General features: G+C 44.8%; 6 non-coding genes and 18 pseudogenes across 6 annotated transcripts; all 24 read right to left on the bottom strand.

Moving 5' to 3' along the window:
- Positions 1-172: 172 nt before the first annotated feature.
- On the bottom strand, positions 173-291 carry LOC142114231 (5S ribosomal RNA; annotated as a pseudogene).
- An 84-nt stretch (positions 292-375) lies between these two features.
- Positions 376-494, bottom strand: LOC142114684 (5S ribosomal RNA; annotated as a pseudogene).
- Positions 495-575: 81 nt separating this feature from the next.
- Positions 576-694, bottom strand: LOC142136976 (5S ribosomal RNA). Its single transcript, XR_012687644.1, has one exon. It is a non-coding gene; the product is annotated as a 5S ribosomal RNA (ribosomal RNA).
- An 82-nt stretch (positions 695-776) lies between these two features.
- Positions 777-894, bottom strand: LOC142136153 (5S ribosomal RNA; annotated as a pseudogene).
- An 84-nt stretch (positions 895-978) lies between these two features.
- Positions 979-1,097, bottom strand: LOC142125162 (5S ribosomal RNA; annotated as a pseudogene).
- An 84-nt stretch (positions 1,098-1,181) lies between these two features.
- Positions 1,182-1,300, bottom strand: LOC142129530 (5S ribosomal RNA; annotated as a pseudogene).
- Positions 1,301-1,383: 83 nt separating this feature from the next.
- LOC142127256 (5S ribosomal RNA) lies at positions 1,384-1,502 on the bottom strand (annotated as a pseudogene).
- An 82-nt stretch (positions 1,503-1,584) lies between these two features.
- LOC142137104 (5S ribosomal RNA) lies at positions 1,585-1,703 on the bottom strand. Its single transcript, XR_012687767.1, has one exon. It is a non-coding gene; the product is annotated as a 5S ribosomal RNA (ribosomal RNA).
- An 85-nt stretch (positions 1,704-1,788) lies between these two features.
- Positions 1,789-1,907, bottom strand: LOC142118484 (5S ribosomal RNA; annotated as a pseudogene).
- Positions 1,908-1,990: 83 nt separating this feature from the next.
- LOC142118278 (5S ribosomal RNA) lies at positions 1,991-2,108 on the bottom strand (annotated as a pseudogene).
- An 84-nt stretch (positions 2,109-2,192) lies between these two features.
- On the bottom strand, positions 2,193-2,311 carry LOC142112956 (5S ribosomal RNA). The gene has a single exon (XR_012681317.1). It is a non-coding gene; the product is annotated as a 5S ribosomal RNA (ribosomal RNA).
- Positions 2,312-2,395: 84 nt separating this feature from the next.
- Positions 2,396-2,514, bottom strand: LOC142114220 (5S ribosomal RNA; annotated as a pseudogene).
- Positions 2,515-2,598: 84 nt separating this feature from the next.
- LOC142114673 (5S ribosomal RNA) lies at positions 2,599-2,717 on the bottom strand (annotated as a pseudogene).
- An 81-nt stretch (positions 2,718-2,798) lies between these two features.
- On the bottom strand, positions 2,799-2,917 carry LOC142136965 (5S ribosomal RNA). Its single transcript, XR_012687633.1, has one exon. It is a non-coding gene; the product is annotated as a 5S ribosomal RNA (ribosomal RNA).
- Positions 2,918-2,999: 82 nt separating this feature from the next.
- On the bottom strand, positions 3,000-3,117 carry LOC142136152 (5S ribosomal RNA; annotated as a pseudogene).
- An 84-nt stretch (positions 3,118-3,201) lies between these two features.
- LOC142125151 (5S ribosomal RNA) lies at positions 3,202-3,320 on the bottom strand (annotated as a pseudogene).
- Positions 3,321-3,404: 84 nt separating this feature from the next.
- Positions 3,405-3,523, bottom strand: LOC142124701 (5S ribosomal RNA; annotated as a pseudogene).
- Positions 3,524-3,606: 83 nt separating this feature from the next.
- Positions 3,607-3,725, bottom strand: LOC142127245 (5S ribosomal RNA; annotated as a pseudogene).
- Positions 3,726-3,807: 82 nt separating this feature from the next.
- LOC142137092 (5S ribosomal RNA) lies at positions 3,808-3,926 on the bottom strand. Its single transcript, XR_012687756.1, has one exon. It is a non-coding gene; the product is annotated as a 5S ribosomal RNA (ribosomal RNA).
- An 85-nt stretch (positions 3,927-4,011) lies between these two features.
- LOC142118472 (5S ribosomal RNA) lies at positions 4,012-4,130 on the bottom strand (annotated as a pseudogene).
- Positions 4,131-4,213: 83 nt separating this feature from the next.
- LOC142118267 (5S ribosomal RNA) lies at positions 4,214-4,331 on the bottom strand (annotated as a pseudogene).
- An 84-nt stretch (positions 4,332-4,415) lies between these two features.
- Positions 4,416-4,534, bottom strand: LOC142115954 (5S ribosomal RNA; annotated as a pseudogene).
- Positions 4,535-4,618: 84 nt separating this feature from the next.
- On the bottom strand, positions 4,619-4,737 carry LOC142136990 (5S ribosomal RNA). The gene has a single exon (XR_012687655.1). It is a non-coding gene; the product is annotated as a 5S ribosomal RNA (ribosomal RNA).
- Positions 4,738-4,821: 84 nt separating this feature from the next.
- Positions 4,822-4,940, bottom strand: LOC142127808 (5S ribosomal RNA; annotated as a pseudogene).
- Positions 4,941-5,000: the final 60 nt, after the last annotated feature.

Genomic DNA, 5,000 nt, shown 5'->3' with positions numbered 1-5,000 from the left:
TACTATCCAAGTACTAACCAGGCCTGGCCCAGCTTAGCTTTGAAGATCAGACGAGATTGAGCTTGTTCAGGGTGGTGTGGCTGTAGGTATTGGTTTCCTAATGACCTACATCTCTTATACATCTGAAAACCAGCATTGAAGTAAGTCGGAACAAGAGAAAATAAAAATGAAAGGCCTACAGCACCTGATATTCCCAGGTGGTCTCCCATCCAAGTACTAACCAGGCCCAGCTCTTCTTAGCTTCCAAGATCAGATGAGATTGGGCTTGTTCAGGGTGGTGTGGCTGTAGGTATTGTTTTTCTAATGACCTACATCTCTTATACATCTGAAAACCAGCATTGAAGTAAGTCGGAACAAGAGAAAATAAAAATGAAAGGCCTACAGCACCTTGTATTCCCAGGTGGTCTCCCATCCAAGTACTAACCAGGCCCAGCCCTTCTTAGCTTCCAAGATCAGATGAGATTGGGCTTGTTCAGGGTGGTGTGGCTGTAGGTATTGGTTTCCTACTGACCTACATCTCATACATCTTAAAACCAGCATTGAAGGAAGCCGGAACAAGAGAAAATAAAAAAAAAGGCCTACAGCACCTGGTATTCCCAGGTGGTCTCCCATCCAAGTACTAACCAGGCCCGGCCCTGCTTAGCTTCCAAGATCAGATGAGATTGGGCTTGTTCAGGGGGGTGTGGCTATAGTATTGGTGTCCTAAAGACCTACATCTCTTATACATCTCAAATCCAGCTTCGAAGGAAGCCGGAACAAGAGAAAATAAAAAAAAAGGCCTACAGCACCTGGTATTCCCAGGTGGTCTCCCATCCAAGTACTAACCAGGCCCGGCACTGCTTAGCTTCCAAGATCAGACGAGATTGGGCTTGTTCAGGGTGTGTGGCTTTATGTATTGGTTTCATAATGACCTACATCTCTTATACATCTCAAAACCAGCTTCGAAGGAAGCCGGAACAAGAGAAAATAAAAAAAAAAGTCCTACAGCATCTGGTATTCCCAGGTGGTCTCCTATCCAAGTACTAACCAGGCCCGGCCCTGCTTACCTTTCAAGATCAGACGAGATTGGGCTTATTCAGGGTGGTGTGGCTGTAGGTATTGGTTTCCTAATGACCTACATCTCTTATACATCTCAAAACCAGCATTGAAGTAAGCCGGAACAAGAGAAAATAAAAAATAATTGCCTACAGCACCTGGTATTCCGAGGTGGTCTCCCATCCAAGTACTAACCAGGCCTGGCCCTGCTTAGCTTCCAAGACCAGACGAGATTGGGCTTGTTCAGGGTGCTGTGGCTGTAGGTATTGATTTCCTAATAACCTACATCTCTTATACATCTCAAAACCAGCATTGAAGGAAGCCGGAACAAGAGAAAATAAAAAAAAAGGCCTACAGCACCTGGTATTCATAGGTGGTCTCCCATCCAAGTACTAACCAGGCCTGACACTGCTTAGCTTCCAAGATCAGATGAGATTGGGCTTGTTCAGGGTGGTGTGGCTATAGTATTGGTTTCCTAATGACCTACATCTCTTATACATCTCAAAACCAGCATTGAAGGAAGCTGGAACAAGAGAAAATAAAAAAAAATGCATACAGCACCTGGTATTCCCAGGTGGTCTCCCATCCAAGTACTAACCAGGCCTGGCCCTGCTTAGCTTCCAAGATCAGATGAGATTGGGCTTGTTCAGGGTGGTATGGCTGTAGGTATTGTTTTTCTAATGACCTACATGTCTTATACATCTCAAAACCAGCATTGAAGGAAGACGGAAGAAGAGAAAATAAAAAAAAAAAGGCATACAGCACCTCGTATTCCCAGGTGGTCTCCCATCCAAGTACTAACCAGGCCCAGCCCTTCTTAGCTTCCAAGATCAGATGAGATTGGGCTTGTCCAGGGTGGTGTGGCTGTAGGTATTGGTTTCCTACTGACCTACATCTCTTATACATCTCAAAACCAGCATTGAAGGAAGCCGGAACAAGAGAAAATAAAAAAAAAGACCTACAGCACCTGGTATTCCCAGGTGGTCTCCCATCCAAGTACTAACCAGGCCGGCCCTGCTTAGCTTCCAAGATCAGATGAGAGTGGGCTTGTTCAAGGTGGTATGGCTGTAGGTATTGTTTTTCTAATGACCTACATGTCTTATACATCTCAAAACCAGCATTGAAGGAAGACGGAACAAGAGAAAATAAAAAAAAAAGGCCTACAGCACATGGTATTCCCAGGTGGTCTCCCATCCAAGTACTAACCAGGCCCAGCCCTTCTTAGCTTCCAAGATCAGATGAGATTGGGCTTGTTCAGGGTGGTGTGGCTGTAGGTATTGGTTTCCTAATGACCTACATCTCTTATACATCTGAAAACCAGCATTGAAGTAAGTCGGAACAAGAGAAAATAAAAATGAAAGGCCTACAGCACCTGATATTCCCAGGTGGTCTCCCATCCAAGTACTAACCAGGCCCAGCTCTTCTTAGCTTCCAAGATCAGATGAGATTGGGCTTGTTCAGGGTGGTGTGGCTGTAGGTATTGTTTTTTTAATGACCTACATCTCTTATACATCTGAAAACCAGCATTGAAGTAAGTCGGAACAAGAGAAAATAAAAATGAAAGGCCTACAGCACCTTGTATTCCCAGGTGGTCTCCCATCCAAGTACTAACCAGGCCCAGCCCTTCTTAGCTTCCAAGATCAGATGAGATTGGGCTTGTTCAGGGTGGTGTGGCTGTAGGTATTGGTTTCCTACTGACCTACATCTCATACATCTTAAAACCAGCATTGAAGGAAGCCGGAACAAGAGAAAATAAAAAAAAAGGCCTACAGCACCTGGTATTCCCAGGTGGTCTCCCATCCAAGTACTAACCAGGCCCGGCCCTGCTTAGCTTCCAAGATCAGATGAGATTGGGCTTGTTCAGGGGGGTGTGGCTATAGTATTGGTGTCCTAAAGACCTACATCTCTTATACATCTCAAATCCAGCTTCGAAGGAAGCCGGAACAAGAGAAAATAAAAAAAAAGGCCTACAGCACCTGGTATTCCCAGGTGGTCTCCCATCCAAGTACTAACCAGGCCCGGCACTGCTTAGCTTCCAAGATCAGACGAGATTGGGCTTGTTCAGGGTGTGTGGCTTTATGTATTGGTTTCATAATGACCTACATCTCTTATACATCTCAAAACCAGCTTCGAAGGAAGCCGGAACAAGAGAAAATAAAAAAAAAAGTCCTACAGCATCTGGTATTCCCAGGTGGTCTCCTATCCAAGTACTAACCAGGCCCGGCCCTGCTTACCTTTCAAGATCAGACGAGATTGGGCTTATTCAGGGTGGTGTGGCTGTAGGTATTGGTTTCCTAATGACCTACATCTCTTATACATCTCAAAACCAGCATTGAAGTAAGCCGGAACAAGAGAAAATAAAAAATAATTGCCTACAGCACCTGGTATTCCGAGGTGGTCTCCCATCCAAGTACTAACCAGGCCTGGCCCTGCTTAGCTTCCAAGATCAGACGAGATTGGGCTTGTTCAGGGTGCTGTGGCTGTAGGTATTGATTTCCTAATAACCTACATCTCTTATACATCTCAAAACCAGCATTGAAGGAAGCCGGAACAAGAGAAAATAAAAAAAAAGGCCTACAGCACCTGGTATTCATAGGTGGTCTCCCATCCAAGTACTAACCAGGCCTGACACTGCTTAGCTTCCAAGATCAGATGAGATTGGGCTTGTTCAGGGTGGTGTGGCTATAGTATTGGTTTCCTAATGACCTACATCTCTTATACATCTCAAAACCAGCATTGAAGGAAGCTGGAACAAGAGAAAATAAAAAAAAATGCATACAGCACCTGGTATTCCCAGGTGGTCTCCCATCCAAGTACTAACCAGGCCTGGCCCTGCTTAGCTTCCAAGATCAGATGAGATTGGGCTTGTTCAGGGTGGTATGGCTGTAGGTATTGTTTTTCTAATGACCTACATGTCTTATACATCTCAAAACCAGCATTGAAGGAAGACGGAAGAAGAGAAAATAAAAAAAAAAAGGCATACAGCACCTCGTATTCCCAGGTGGTCTCCCATCCAAGTACTAACCAGGCCCAGCCCTTCTTAGCTTCCAAGATCAGATGAGATTGGGCTTGTCCAGGGTGGTGTGGCTGTAGGTATTGGTTTCCTACTGACCTACATCTCTTATACATCTCAAAACCAGCATTGAAGGAAGCCGGAACAAGAGAAAATAAAAAAAAAGACCTACAGCACCTGGTATTCCCAGGTGGTCTCCCATCCAAGTACTAACCAGGCCGGCCCTGCTTAGCTTCCAAGATCAGATGAGAGTGGGCTTGTTCAAGGTGGTATGGCTGTAGGTATTGTTTTTCTAATGACCTACATGTCTTATACATCTCAAAACCAGCATTGAAGGAAGACGGAACAAGAGAAAATAAAAAAAAAAGGCCTACAGCACATGGTATTCCCAGGTGGTCTCCCATCCAAGTACTAACCAGGCCCAGCCCTTCTTAGCTTCCAAGATCAGATGAGATTGGGCTTGTTCAGGGTGGTGTGGCTGTAGATATTGGTTTTCTACTGACCTACATCTCTTATACATCTCAAAACCAGCATTGAAGGAAGCCGGAACAAAAGAAAATAAAAAAAAAAGGCCTACAGCACCTGGTATTCCCAGGTGGTCTCCCATCCAAGTACTAACCAGGCCCGGCCCTGCTTACCTTTCAAGATCAGACGAGATTGGGCTTATTCAGGGTGGTGTGGCTGTAGGTATTGGTTTCCTAATGACCTACATCTCTTATACATCTCAAAACCAGAATTGAAGTAAGCCGGAACAAGAGAAAATAAAAAAAAATGTACTACAGCATCTGGTATTTCCAGGTGGTCTCCTATCCAAGTACTAACCAGACCCGGCCCTGCTTACCTTTCAAGATCAGATGAGATTGGGCTTATTCAGGGTGGTGTGGCTGTAGGTATTGGTTTCCTAATGACCTACATCTCTTATACATCTCAAAACCAGCATTGAAGTAAGCCG

Source organism: Mixophyes fleayi, chromosome 1 (assembly GCF_038048845.1).
Source record: "Mixophyes fleayi isolate aMixFle1 chromosome 1, aMixFle1.hap1, whole genome shotgun sequence".
Taxonomy (NCBI): Eukaryota; Metazoa; Chordata; class Amphibia; order Anura; family Limnodynastidae; genus Mixophyes; species Mixophyes fleayi.
The sequence above is the reverse complement of the archived record's forward strand: the minus strand, read 5'-3'. Positions and strand labels throughout refer to the sequence as shown.